This window comes from Nomascus leucogenys, chromosome 17 (assembly GCF_006542625.1).
Source record: "Nomascus leucogenys isolate Asia chromosome 17, Asia_NLE_v1, whole genome shotgun sequence".
NCBI lineage: Eukaryota > Metazoa > Chordata > Mammalia > Primates > Hylobatidae > Nomascus > Nomascus leucogenys.
This window is the reverse complement of record NC_044397.1, coordinates 81,910,284-81,925,184: the sequence shown is the minus strand read 5'-3', so window position 1 is coordinate 81,925,184 and position 14,901 is coordinate 81,910,284.

Sequence of the window (14,901 nt, the reverse complement as noted above, 5' to 3'; positions counted from 1 at the left end):
GTGACAAGAGAGACAAGGACTCTGTTCTCATAGCGCTTGGATTCCAGACTAATGTAACATGTCACCGCACAAGTGTCACTGCAGGGAAAGCGCTAAGCTCTGACCCGGAGTCCCCCATCTTGGTCAACCCCACTGGCCTCAGCTTAATCTGCAGGGACAGTTCCTCTGCTGCTTAGAACTGAACAGCCATTCCTATTGTCCTTGAAATTCTGGAATAAATTTTTTCTTTGGAGCTCTCCCATAGGCATTTTGGAATTTGGGTGCTTTAATGGTATGTTAGTATTTAACCAATTTTCATTCTATGTATAATTTTCTCACAAATGTCATGTCATCTCACTAATGAAAATGTTTCTCCAGTTTACAATGTAATTGCCATTATTAATTTCACTGTATGGGTGTGTTGTTTTGTTTTATTTTGGTTTTGAGACAGGGTCTCACTCTGTCACTCAGGCTGGAGTACAGCGGTGCGATCTCAGCTCACTACAACTTCCGCCTCCTGGGCTCAAGCGATTCTCCCACCTCAGCACCCCAGAGTAGCTAGGACCACAGGTGTGCACCACCACACCAGACTAATTTTTGTATTTTTAGTAGAGATGGGATTTTGCCATATTGGTCAGGTTGGTCTCAGACTCCTGAGCTTAAGTGATCCACCTGCCTCAACCTCCCAAAGTGCTGGGATTACAGGGATGAGCCACAATGCCTGACCCATTGTACAGGTTTTAATGATGCAAATTAAGTATCAAGATTTGGGCTTATTGAGTCCTTAATTTTAAAATGTTTATTTTTTATTTTATTTTTTGAGACAGAGTTTTGGTCTTGTCACCCAGGCTGGAGTGCAATGGCACAATCTCGGCTCACTGCAACCTCCGCCTCCCGGGTTCAAGTGATTCTCCTGCCTCAGCCTCCTGACTAGCTGGGATTACAGGTGCCTGCCACCACACCCAGCTAATTTTTGTATTTTTAGCAGACGCGGGGTTCCACCATGTTGGCCAGGCAGGTCTCGAATTCCTGACTTCAAGTGATCCACCCACCTCGGCCTCCCAAAGTGGTGGGATTACAGGCATAAGCCACCACGCCCAGCTAAAATGTTTATGAAAATAAATTCCTTTAGAGCAAAAAAAGATTAGCCATTGATGAGAATGTGGAAGAAGGATTTTGTGGCTGTGGATATGGTTTCAAAATTTGATTTTTGGAATTGAGTAGAGGAAGATAACTAGGACTTACATTGAGAGACCTGAGCCGCAGCAAGATGTCTTAGCTAGGTGACCTGAAACCAGTCATTCTCCCTTTTCTCTACTGCAGCCTCCTCATCTGCAAATTGGAGGCAAGAAGGTGGAGAGGGAAATTTAACGGGGTGAACTCTAAAGTCTCTCCAGTTTCTAATGTTCTACTGTGCAAAATGGGGAGGATAATATTACTCAGTTTCCTTATAGAGATGTCAGGAGGATTATATTCTAAATCAGGGGTTGGCAAACTGCAGTTTACCGGCCAAAGCCAGCCCTCTGCCTATTTTTGTATGGCATACAAGCTAAATATAGTTTTCATGTTTTTTAATGGTTTGAGGAAAAAATCAAAAGAAGGATACCATTTTGTGACACATAAAAATGACATAAAATTCAAATTTTGGTGTCCATAAATGAAGTTTTATTGGAACACAGCCATGTTTATTCATTACATATTGTCTCAGCTCTGCTTCTGCATTGCAACAGCAGAGCTGAGTAGTGTGACAGAGACTGCATGGCCTGGGAGCCCTAAAAATATTTACTATCTGGCTCTTTACAGAATGAGTTTGCTCATCTGTGTTCTAAAGCATGCTGGACTCCGCTTAGAACTGAATTGGGCAAACAAGATTTATTCAGAGAACTTCAATTGTGGGAGACATAATTTCCTTTCTTTTTAGATTTAAAAAAAAAAATTTTTTTTTAGGGGTTTCACCACACTGCCCAGGCTGGTCTTGAACTCCTGGGCTCAAGTGATCCACCCACTTTGGCCCTCCCAAAGTGCTGGGATTACAGGTGTGAGCCACTGCACCAGGCCAATTTTCATAATAGAGCACTTTGATCTCTTACCCTCAATTTCATGTCACATTCATTATTCTGAAGTGATGACAAATGTTGTATTATGTGCCATAGTAAGCTAAGTGTACATTGCTAATGAATTGCCATCCTGGGATGTCATAAAAGACCTTTCTGAAGAAAAAAAATTCTAAGAATCCTCTCAAGAGCTTATACAAATAGGAGAATTATAACACGAGGAAGCAAGTGATTTGGAGAGAATTTCACACATCCCCAAAAGCACCAACCATAAAGAAAAAGATTGATATATCTGATTATGTCATCATTTAAAAGTATACAAAGGGCCAGGCGCTGTGGCTCACACCTGTAATCCCAGCACTTTGGGAGGCCAAGGCGGGCGGATTGCCTGAGCTCAGGAGTTCGAGACCAGCCTGGCCAACATGGTGAAACCCTGTCTCTACTAAAATACCAAAAATTAGCCAGGTGTGGTGGTGCATGCCTGTAGTCCCAGCTACTTGGGAGGCTGAGGCAGGAGAATGGCATGAACCCGGGAGGCAGAGCTGGCAGTGAGCTGAGATCGCGCCACTGCACTCCAGCCTGGGCGACAGAGTGAGATTCCGTCTCAACCAATAATAATAATAATAAATAAAATAAAAGTATATGAAAAAGACATTACAAACTTCTTGTTTGAAGAAAAGAACCACAGAATTCTCATTCACTGCTGGTGGAAATGCAACATGGAACAACCACTTTGGAACAGTTCAGCAGTTTATAAGGTTAAATATACACATACCATAACTCCTAGGTATTTACCCAAGAGAAATAAGATATACGTTCATACAATGACCTGTACTCAAATGTTGACAATAGTGTTATTTCTAATAGCCACAAACTAGAAACAATCTTAAGTTTCCACCAACTGGAGAATAGATAAATAAATTGTGGTATATCCGTATACTGAAATACAGTCACGCTCTGCATAAGGACATTACATATATGCAACAGTGGTCCCATAAGATTATAATGGAGCTGAAAAATTCCTATTGCCTAGTATTTACAATATTATACTTTGTATCATTTATTTTAGAGTGTAGAGTGTATCACCTATTTTATAAGTAAAGTCCTTCTACTTATTAAAAAAAAAAAGTTAACTGTACACCAGCCTCAGGCAGGTCCTTCAGGAGGTATTTCAGAAGAAGGCATTGTTATTAAAACAGATGACAGTCCAGTGGGTGTTATTGCCCCTGAAGACCACCCACTGGGACAAGATGTGGAGGTGGAAGACAGTGATACCAATGACCCTGACCCTGTGTAGGCCTAGGCTAATGTGTGTGTTTGTGTCTTAGTTTTTAATAAAAAGTTTATTAAGGTCTCTTGGCATTGTGTTTTGTTTTTGTTTTTGAAATGGAGTCTCTGTTGCCCAGGCTGGAGTGCAGTGGCATGATCTTGGCTCACTGCAGCCTCCACTTCCCAGGTTCAAGTGATTCTCTTGCCTCAGCCTCCCAAGTAGCTGGGACTACAGGTATGGGCACCACACTCAGCTAATCTTTGTATTTTTAGTAGAGATGAGGTTTTGCCATGTTGGCCAGGCTGGTCTCGAACTCCTGGCCTAAAGTGATCTGCCCACCACGGCCTCCCAAAGTGCTGGGATTGTAAGTGTGAGCACTGTGCCCAGCCGCTTGATGTTGTTTTAAAAAAGTTTAAAAATAAAAAAATAAAAATCTTTAAATAGAAAAAAGCTTATAGAATAAGAATAGACTTTTATAATATTGTAATATTATTTTACAATACTTACAATATCGTAATAATTTTATTATTACAAAAGAGTCAAAAAGGACCAGTTGTGGTGGCTCATGCCTATAATCCCAGCACTTTGGGAGGCTGAGACAGGCAGATTGTTTGAGCCCAGGAATTTGAGACAAACCTGGGCAACATGGTGAGACCACATCTGTATAAAAAATACAAAAATTAGCCAGGCATGGTGACATATGCCTGTAGTCCCAGCTACTCAGGAGGCTGAGGTGGGAGGATCGATTGAGCCAAGGATGGAGAGGCTGTGCTGAGCTGTGATCACACCACTGCACTCCAGCCTGGACAACAGAGTGAGACTCTGTCTCAAAAAAAGAAAAAAAAAAAACTGTTAAGAACTGTTCTTTGGGAGGCTGAGGCAGGTGGATCACGAGGTCAGGATTTCCAGACCAGCCTGGCCACGATGGTGAAACCCCATCTCTACTAAAAATACAAAAATGAGCCGGGTGTGGTGGTGGGCACCTGTAATCCCAGCTACTCAGAGGCTGAGGCAGAGAATTGATTGAACTCAGGAGGCAGAGGTTGCAGGGGGCCAGGCTCATGCCGGTAATCCCAGCACTCTGGGAGGCCGAGGCGGGTGGATCACCTGAGGTCAGGAGTTCGAAACAAGCCTGACCAACATGGTGAAATCCCGTCTCTACTAAAAATACAAAAATTAGCTAGGTGTGGTTGTGGACACCTGTAATCCCAGCTACTCGGGAGGCTGAGACAGGAGAATCACTTGAACCCAGGAGGCGGAGTTTGCAGTGAGCCGAGATCATGCCACTGCACTCCAGCCTGGGTAATAGAGTGGGACTCTGTCTCAAAAAAAGAAAAGAAAAGAACTGTTAGGGAAATGCAAACTACCATACAATGAGACATCATTTCACACCCACCAGATTGCCAAAGATGAAAAAATATCTGACAAAATCAAGTGTTGAAAGAAAGTGCAACTTTGCTGTTGGGATTTTAAATTGAAACAATGGCTCTGGAAAACAATCTGGCATCATCTGGTGAAACTGAAGATGCACATGCCTAGGATCCAGCAATCTCACTCCTAGGTAGGTAATGCCCCCAGAGAAACCCTTGCACATGTGTTCCAGGGGACACACATAAGAATACTCAGAGCAGTAGGAGGAATAACCCAAATGTCCATCAACAGCAGAATGGGTAAATCAGTTGTGATATGCAATGGAATATGTTTTGTTTTGTTTTGTTTTTTTGAGACAGAGTCTTGCTCTGTCACCCAGGCTAGAGTGCAGTGGCGCCATCTCAGCTCACTGCAACCTCCACCTCCCGGGTTCAAGCGATTCTCCTGCCTCAGCCTCCCAAGTAGCTGGGATTACAGGCATGCACCACCACGCCTGGCTAATTTTTGTATTTTTAGTAGAGATGGGGTTTTACCATGTTGGCTAGGCTGGTCTTGAACTCCTGACCTCAAGTAATCTGCCTGCCTCAGCTCCCAAAGTGCTGGAATTACAGGCGCCCAGGTGATATGCAATGGAATATGAAGACATATTTTAGTAAAAACGAATGAGATGACAGCTATAAGCACCAAGAGAGAAGACACTCACCAACATAATGTAGACAGAAAAAAGCAAGTTGCAAAAGAATGCATACAACATGATACCATTTATATAAAGTTTTCAAACCCCAGGCTGGAGTGCAGTGGTATGATCTTGGCTCACTGCAATCTCTGCCTCCCGGGGTCAAGTGATTCTCATGCCTCAGCCTCCAGAGCAGCTGGGATTACAGGTGCCCGTCACGACACCCAGCTAATTTTTGTATTTTTAGTAGAGACAGAGTTTCACCACATTGATCAGGCTGGTCTTGAACTCCTGACCTCAAGTGATCCACCCACCTCGGCCTCCCAAACTGCTGGGATTACAGGCGTAAGCCACCCCACCTGGCCTCTGTAACATTTTATTTCTAAAGGATAAAGTAATTAACATAAAAATTCGCTGGGCTGAATTTTTAATAATTTTTTAAAAGAACAAGTTAATGACTATCTTTTCATTCCTTGTGAGTCTAAACAACCTAATATGAATAAAACGTAAACAATTCCATTCAAGGCCGAGCATAGTGGCTCATGCCCATAATCCCTGCACTTTGGGCAGCCTAGGTGGGTGGATCACCTGAGGTCAGGAGTTCGAGACCAGCCTGGTCAACATAGTGAAACCCCATCTCCACTAAAAATACAAAAATTAGCCTGGTGTAGTGGCACATGCCTCTAGTCCCAGCTACTCGGGAGGCTGAGGCAGGAGAATCGCTTGAACCCAGGAGGCAGAGGTTGCAGCGAGCCAAGATCGCACGACAAAGCGAGACTCTTTCTCAAAAAAAAAAGAAAGAAACAGTTCCATTCAAGACTGTCTAGACCTTCTTGGCCTTTTCCTGTAAAATCTACCTTCCAACTTAATGACGTTATTTCTGGTTGGTGACTGTTGGTGGCTGACTCAGAAAATTTACTTGGCCTCATCTCTAAAATGAGAAGACTGGACTTCTGCAACCCTGAAAGCTCCTAACAAGAGGTAGCCGAGAACATTTTGCACTTATGGGCTACTCGGAGGGCTACAGCAGCAAGCTTTGCTTTGGCAACAGAAGGCTGCTTCAGCAGGTGAGCTGCGTTTCAAAGCTCCCAGCTGCTGCCTTCCTTCATTTTAATGCTGTATGAAAATAGCTGCTAACCCATTGGTCCTGGGCCCCATAGATATCAAACATGTCCTGAGGGAACATTTGGCTCAAAAGCCAGTGACATTTTGATTCCACTCCCAGCCTAAGTCTTCCCTAAGCAACTCATAAGGTTATTGAGGAGAAAAATGCAAATATGTTCACCAATACCATTTCATCCCCCGAGGACTGGGTTAAAAATGCTCTTAAATCAAACTTGTCCAATCCGTGGCCCACGGGCCACCTGTGACCCAGGACAGCTTTGAATGCACCCCAACACAAATTTGTAAACTTTCTTAAAACATTTGACTTTTTTTGTGATTTTTTTAAAACTCAGCTATCATTACTGTTAGTGTATTTTATGTGTGGCCTAAGACAGTTCTTTTTCGAATGTGGCCCAGGAAAGTCAAAAGACTGGACACCCCTGTCTTAAATGATGGATTCTTACGAGACCTTTAGGTAATAAGTCCCTGTATGTTGTGTTTTTCTTAACAAAATCTCTTTTCTCGACAACATTCTTCCATAAGGCTATCAATCCAGATCTGGATTATATAGTAATGAGGCAGGAGAACAGGGAATTAGGGTAACCAAGGGTTAAGGTAGAAGCAAAAGACCAGCAGGTGCAGCCAGTTCTAGGCAAGATTGGGCAGCAGACAGGCCACATCCTCACTCCTGTGATGAGACAGAAGTTCCCGCTTCGGCCTCTGATTAAGCGCGGATGAATCTCCATTTTAGCCTCTGATTGGTCACGGGCCAATCCTTCATAGCGTGTAACCAATTGGAGCCCTCTAATGGGCACCTAGGGGTGTTACCAAATACTTTTAGCTTAATAAAAACCCTGGAAGAAGGCCGGGCGCGGTGGCTCATGCTTGTAATCCCAGCGCTTTGAGGGGCCGAGGCGGGTGGATCACGAGGTCAGGAGATCGAGACCACGGTGAAACCCCGTCTCTACTAAAAATACAATAGCCGGGCGTGGTGGCGGGTGCCTGTAGTCCCAGCTACTCGGAGAGGCTGAGGCAGGAGAATGGCGTGAACCCGGGAGGCGGAGCTTGCAGTGAGCCGAGATTGTGCCACTGCACTCCAGCCTGGGTGACAGAGCGAGACTCCGTCTCAAAAAAAAAAAAAAAAAAACCCTTGAAGAACATCATAACGGCAACTCTTCGGCCGCTTGCTCTAACCTGCTTCCGTTCTGTGAGTTGTACTTTTGCTCCAATAAGTCTGTGCTTTTCTGACCTCGTTGTTTTGTTTGTCTTTTGTTGCTTTGTGCGTTTTGTTCAACTCTGTCCAAGACACCAAGAACCTGGACCATTCACAGTCAAGACCTTCCATCCAGTAAAAGTAACGTCCTGCAAATGGTTTTCCGAACTCCCTCTCTCTCCACCCCCTCTTCCCCTCTCTCCCGCTCCGTCCCCTCTCTCCTCTCTCCGTCCCCTCTCTCTCTCCTCCCTCCTTTCCCCTCTCTCTCTCCTCCCTCCTTCCCCTCTCTCTCTCTCCTCCCTCCTTCTCCTCCCTCCCCTCCCTCCCCTCCCTCCTTCTGCTCCCTCCCCTCCCTCCTTCTCCTCTCCACTCCCTTCTCCACCCCCCTCTCCCTCTCCCTCCATCTCCTGCTCATTGCTTTCAAGGCCATCTTTTTGTTGTTGTTTTTGGACAGAGTGTCTCACTCTATCGCCCAGACTGGAGTGCAGTGGCGTGATCTCGGTTCACTGCAACCTCTGCCTTCCGGGTTCAAGTGATTCTTCTGTCTCAGCCTCTGAAATAGCTAGGACTACAGGCACGTGCCACCATACCTGGCTAATTTTTATTTTTAAAATTTATTTAGAGATGGGGTTTTGCCATGTTGCCCAGGCTAGTCTCGAACTCTTGAGCTCAGGCAATCTGCCCACCTTAGCTTCCTGAAGTGCTAGGATTATAGGCATGGGCCACTGTGCCCGGCTCAAGGCCATCTTTTTTATTTTTTTATTTTTATTTTTGAGACAGAGTCTCTTTCTGTCGCCCAGCCTGGAGTGCAATGGCGCAATCTCAGCTCACCGCAACCTCCGCCTCCCGGCTTCAAGTGATTCTCTTGTCTCAGCTCCCCGGGTAGCTGGAATTACAGGCGCACGCTACCATGCCCGGCTACTTTTTGTATTTCTTTTTTTTTTTGTAGAGATGGGGTTTCACCATGTTAGCCAGGCTGCTCTTGAACCCCTGATCTAAGGTGATATGCCCACCTCGGACTCCCAAAGTGTTGGGATTACAGGCATGAAGCCGCCGCGCCCTGCCAAGGCCATCTTTTAAAAGGTAACTTTGGAGGCTGGGCATGGTGGCTCACGCCTATAATCCCAGCACTTTGGAAGACCGAGGCGGGCAGATCACGAGGTCAAATGTTCGAGGCCAGCCTGGCCAACATGGTGAAACCCCGTTTCTTCTAAAAATACAAAAATTAGCTGGGCATGGTGGCGCATGCCTGTAATCCCAACTACTCTAGAGGCTGAGGCAGGAGAATCGCTTGAACCCAGGAGGCAGAGGTTGCAGTGAACCAAGATCACGCCACTGCACTCCAGTCTGGCTGATAGAGCTGTCTCAAAAAAAAAAGTAGCTTTGGAATTGTTGAGCCACTATTAAGAAGCCTTCAGTGCTCCCCCATCACCTACAGGGAAAATCCAAACTCTTCAGTGTGGCCTCCATGGCTGTCTGCGGTGGCGGTTGGGAAGTGCGACCTCTGTAAATACCGAGTGCCTTCGTTCATATGAGGATTTAAGTTTTGCCCTAAATCCTTCCTTACTTTGTAATGCGCCTAGAGCAACAGGAGACAGGTGTTGCAACAAAGGCCCGGGGCCCTGTACTAGGGATCACACCCTGTGTATGATGCACGTGGCTGTGTGTGGCAAGGCTGAAAAGGGTCTACAGTCCCTCTTCATCTGTGCCACCCTCCCTCTCCACCCTCAAGCCCCACCACTTCCTGTCGGAACCCTGTCATCTGGCCATTTTGATTCACTCTGTCTTGCACCGAACATGTCCCCTTCCTGCCTCCAGTCTTGGGGCTCTCACTGTTCTCTCCACGCTCCTTCTCTCCCGCCTGGCACCAAGTGCTTTCTCCTGTTTTCAACAAAATGCCTGTTGAATACCTGCTTTGTGCTGGAATCTCCAATCTTTTTGCGCACAATTGGAACAGGTTTTTTTTTTTAATTTGGGTGGTTCCCAGTGACTATGGCTGCATAACAAACATCCCCAACTTAGTGGTATAAACAACTGCTTTATTATGCTCACAGGTTCTGTGGGTGGAGGATTGGGACAGGGCACAACAGGGATGGCCCGTTTCTCCTCTACAATGTCTGAGGCCTCAGCTGAGAAAACTCAAAGCTGGGGGCTAGAATTATCCAGAAGCTTCTACACTCATGTAGAACTGGGATGAATCAAAGGCTGGGCTCGGCTGGGACTTGACCACAGCATGCATGTGGCCTCTCATACTTGTACTTCTCACTTGATGTGTTCTGAGAGTGTCCCCAGAGGGATGACTAGAGAGATCTAAGTGGGGCTGGGCATGGTGGCTCACGCCTGTAATCCCAACACTTTGGGAGGCCAAGGTGGGTGGATCCCTTGAGCCCAGGAGTTTGAGACCAGCCTGGGCAACATGATGAAACCCCATCTCTACAAAAAACTTAAACTAGTCGGGCTTGGTGGTGCAGACCTGTGGTGCCAGCTCCCAGGGAGGCTGAGGTGGAAGGATGGCTTGAGCCTGGGAGGTTGAGGCTGCTGCCGCACAGCCTTTGCAAATCTAGCCTTGGATGCCATGTAGTGTCACTTAAGCCATGTTTTATTGGTGGGAACACTCCTGAGTCCATTCAGATGTAAGGAGAGGAGACCTAGACCCCCACCCCTCAATGGGCAAAAGTGTCAAAGAATTAGGAGTTATGCTTTTAAATGGCCACAAGGCATCATTCTACTGTGGTATACACTGTTACTTAAATCCCTTATTTTTCTCCTTCAAACGTTCGTGTCGCCTTCTACGTGGTAAGCCCAGTGAAGCCAAAGCCTGGGTATTCCTGGAGTACCTACCTGGTCAGTCCCTTTCTGGGACAGAAAACCCTTCGAAGCCATCTAATTCAATTCCATCATTAAATGGTGGCTCCAAGGCAACTTGCTGATTGACTGCTATTTAAAGGCAATAAATACAAACTTTATTTTTTATTTATTTATTTTTTTGGAGATGGAGTCTCTGTTGCCCAGGCCAGAGTGCCGTGTTGTGATCTTGGCTCACCCAGGTTCAAGCGATTCTCCTGCCTCAGCCTCTTGAGTAGTTGGGACTACAGGTGTCTGCCACCACGCCCGGCTAATATTTTTATATTTTTAGTAGAGACAGGGTTTCAGCATGTTGGCCAGGCTGGTCTCAAACTCCTGACCTCAGGTGATCCGCCCGCCTTGGCCTCCCAAAGTGCTGGGATTACAGGCGTGAGCCACTGTGCCCGGCCAAACTTTAGATCTTTAGCTAAGATTTTCTTACCTGATTTACTGCTGCAAGTGGAATAGCTGTTCTAGTTAAAACTCCTGACACCCAAACCCGTCGCAGCTTCTGCAGAAGCAGATCTTGTAATCAAGTGGGTGGGGAACCTCGGACAAGCATGGCTCAAGAGCCCCAAACTGGGCTGGGCGTGGAGGCTCACGCCTGTAATCCCAGCACTTTGGGAGGCTGAGGCGGGCAGATCACGAGGCCAGGAGTTCGAGACCAGCTTGACCAACATGGTGAAACCCCATCTCTACTAAAAAAAAAAAAAAAAAAATTACAAAATTAGCTGAGCCTTGTGGCACATGCCTGTAATCGCAGAGGCAGAAGAAGAACGGCATGAACCTGGGAGGTGGAGTTTGCAGTGAGCCAAGATCGTGCCACTGCACTCCAGCCTGGGTGACAGAGCGAGACCCCGTCTCAAAAAAAAAAAAAAAAGCCCCACACTTAAACCCTGATGCTACTGGAGGATCTACTTTTGATGTGGTAACCTAGCAGAGAAGAGCAGAACCAGTGTGAAAACGAAGGCAAAGCAATGCAGAGTTCAAGTCACATTTGTGTTCTAGCAAGGCAAAAGCCTCTGCATTCGCTTTTTTTTTTTTTTTTTTTTTTTTGTAGACGGAATCTCGCTTTTTTGCCCAGGCCAGACTGCAGTGGCCTGATCTCAGCTCACTGCAAGCTCTGCCTCCTGGGTTCACGCCATTCTCCTGCCACAGCCTCCCGAGTAGCTGGGACTACAGGCATCCGTCACCATGTCCGACTAATTTTTTGTATTTTTAGTAGAGACGGGATTTCACCGTGTTAGCCAGGATGGTCTTGATCTCCTGACCCCGTGATCCACCCTCCTCGGACTCCCAAAGTGCTGGGATTACAGGCGTGAGCCACCGCGCCCGGCCTGCATTGGCTTTTTAGTCAGCTGAAAACGTATTTTCTGGAATGTTTTCCCACCGTCATTACCTGTACAGCCTAGAGCCTGAACACTTCTGGGAACACAAATTCTAGACAGAGAAAACTTGAGGAAGGGAGTTGTCCTTGAAAGAAAACACTGGCTTAGAATTCTTCTCAATTGAGGATTTTAAAAAACAGGATGACCTTGAATTGAACATCTTACAATCAGTGCAGGCCACTCTGATTCGTTCCAAACTTGGAGGTCTCATTCACAGCAGTCTCTTGGTGGGGCACATAGCAAAAATGTTGTAACAGCGGTTGTTGCTATAACATCCCCCCAGAGACTGTTTGGGTCTTAATTAGATCATAACATATTATTTCCAAACTCTAAATAGAGAACAAATAGCTTTCTTCCACATCCTTGCCAACTTTCGTCTTTTTGATATTAGCCATTCTAACAGGATGAGGGGCCGTCCCATTGTGTGGTTGTGGTTTTTTTTCCTAATTGACATAGTGTTCTGTCATTTTCCCCCAAATTGTTATTGTAGTTCTAATTTGCATTTCCCTAATGATTAGTGATGCTGAGCAGTTTTGCATGAACCTGTTGGCCATTTGTATGTCCTTTGCCCATTTTAAAAATCAAGTTTTCTTGCTATTGAGTTGCATGAGTTCCTTAAAGGGTTAATATACAAAACGCTTAGGAGATGTGTGGTTTGCAAATATTTTTCCTACTCTGTGGAGTATCTTTTCACTTTAATTATTTTGCTGTACAAAAGCTTTTTAGTTTTATGCAACCCCATTTGCCTATTTTTGCTTTTGTTGTTTGAGCATTCAAGGTCATAGCCAAAAAAGAAGAAAAAAAAAAAATCCTTGACTAGATCAGTGTTGTAGAGCAAGCTTATCCAGCTTGTGGCCCACAGGTCACATGCGGCCCAGGATGGCTTTGAATGACGCTCAACACAAATACGTAAATGATCTTAAAACATTACGAGATTTTTTAGGCCAGGCATGGTGGCTCATGTACTTTGGGAGGCCGAGGTAGGCAGATCACCTGAGGTCAGGAGTTTGAGACCAGCCTGGCCAACATGGCGAAACCCCGTGTCTACTAAAAATACAAAAATTAGCCAGGTGTGGTGGTGTGTACCTGTAGTCCCAAATAGTTGGTAGGGGCGAGATCACGCCACTGCACTCCAGCCTGGGCAACAGAGCAAGACTCTGTCTCAAAACAAACAAACAAAAAAACAAAAAAACCTGAGGTTTCTTTGTTTTTTTTTTTTTTTTAGCTCATCAGCTATCATTGGTGTTAGTGTATTGTATGTATGGCCCAAGACAATTCTTCTTCCAGTGTGGCCCTGAGAAGCCAAAAGATTGGACACCTTGTTGTAAGAGCTTTTCCACTAGGTTTTCTTGTAGCAGTTTTACAGTTTCAGGTCTTACTTCTTAAGTCTTTAACCTCTTTTAAGATTTTTTTTTCCAAGGTATAAGATAAGGGATCTGTACTTCTGATATTGTCACCTTGTTCCTGACAGTAGTAGCAGCTGTAAGCGCCAAATAATAACATAGCCTGACAGAAATGGAGTGTCCTGGCCGGGCGCAGTGGCTCACACCTGTAATCCCAGCACTTTGGGAGGCCGAGATGGGTGGATCACACGGTCAGGATTTTGAGACCAGCCTGGCCAAGATGGTGAAACCCTGTTTCTACTAAAAATACAAAAATTAGCCAGGCACGGTGGCAGGTGCCTGCAATCCCACCCTCTCGGGAGGCGGAGGCAGGAGAATCACTTGAACCTGGGAGGCGGAGGTTGCAGTGAGCCGAGATCACGCCACGGCATTCCAGCCTGGGCGACAGAGCAAGACTCTTTCTTGAAAGAAAGAAAGGAAAAGGAAAGAAAAGGAAAGAAAAAAGAACAGGAAAGAAAAAAAGGAACAGGAAAGAAAGGAAAAGGAAAGGAAAGAAAAAGGAAAGAAAGGAAAAGAAAGGCTTGTCCTTGGAAGCCACTCACACCTCACTAGGACTCAGGCTCAGACCTTTTCCCAGGGAGCTAAGGCAGCCTCTTGATATTTTAATAAGGCTGAATATGGATCAGCCTGTAGTGTTCCTGAACTCATTAGCTACACTTCTCAGAATTTCCTTGCAGTTTGGATTTGTGAAACCACCAGGCAGACAGGAGAATTGATTGGCCGCAACTGTTTTGGAATGAATGTCTATTGTCAGATGCTCTCCTGCGGTGTGACCAAAAAGTTTGGAGTAGTAAAGTCCAAGGCCAAAGTTCCAGCTTGACCTGCTCTGTGAGGTGTTCCCTCACCCCCCTAGGTGGAATTAATCACTCTCACCTACCTTCCCAGACCTTGGGGCTCCCTACTGTGGTGGAAGTGTTCCTTCAAGGGACTTGACCCCAAACCACAAGCTCCCCAAAACGCACTGGCAGAGGAGGCAGGCTTTTGTTTCTTTCCACCAACCCTCCAGAGTTCAGCAGCCAGAGGTTCCCCTCACCTGTTAATCACAATGACTCAAATCTCACAATAATTTCAAAATGGAGGAACCTCATAAAACTGGGATAAGAAAATGAAAAGCAGAAGTTTTACTGGATTGTTAGCAGAGCTGATCAAAAGAAATTGGAGACCCGTTAGAAATCAGGTTTTGGCAGAAAGAAAACAACCCAAGGTCTTATCTTATGACATAGTGGGGAGTGAGGCCGTGTCGCACCTGTGAATCAATATTTAATATCACAGTTCAGCTCCGGGGACAAAACACTTCACAGGCTGTGGTAGATATGGCAGTAAAAACCCACGGGCTTCTCCAGGGGTTGATACCGTCACTGTGGTATTCCCCTGGCCTGGTACATCACCCCACAGCACCTCCAAGTTGCATCCCTTTAGGGGTTTCCATTCCCCCCAAGTCCATTGTGAAAGGGGCCCCCTGAAGTTGGCTAATTTGGGGCCCTGTAGTCCACTCTCCTTAGCTCTGCCTCAAGACCCAAGTCTGTTCAAATAGCACCTCCCTGCAGAGACTTTCCCAGCTCGGGGGGAGAATTGCTGCTGTGTACCACAGTATGTGGG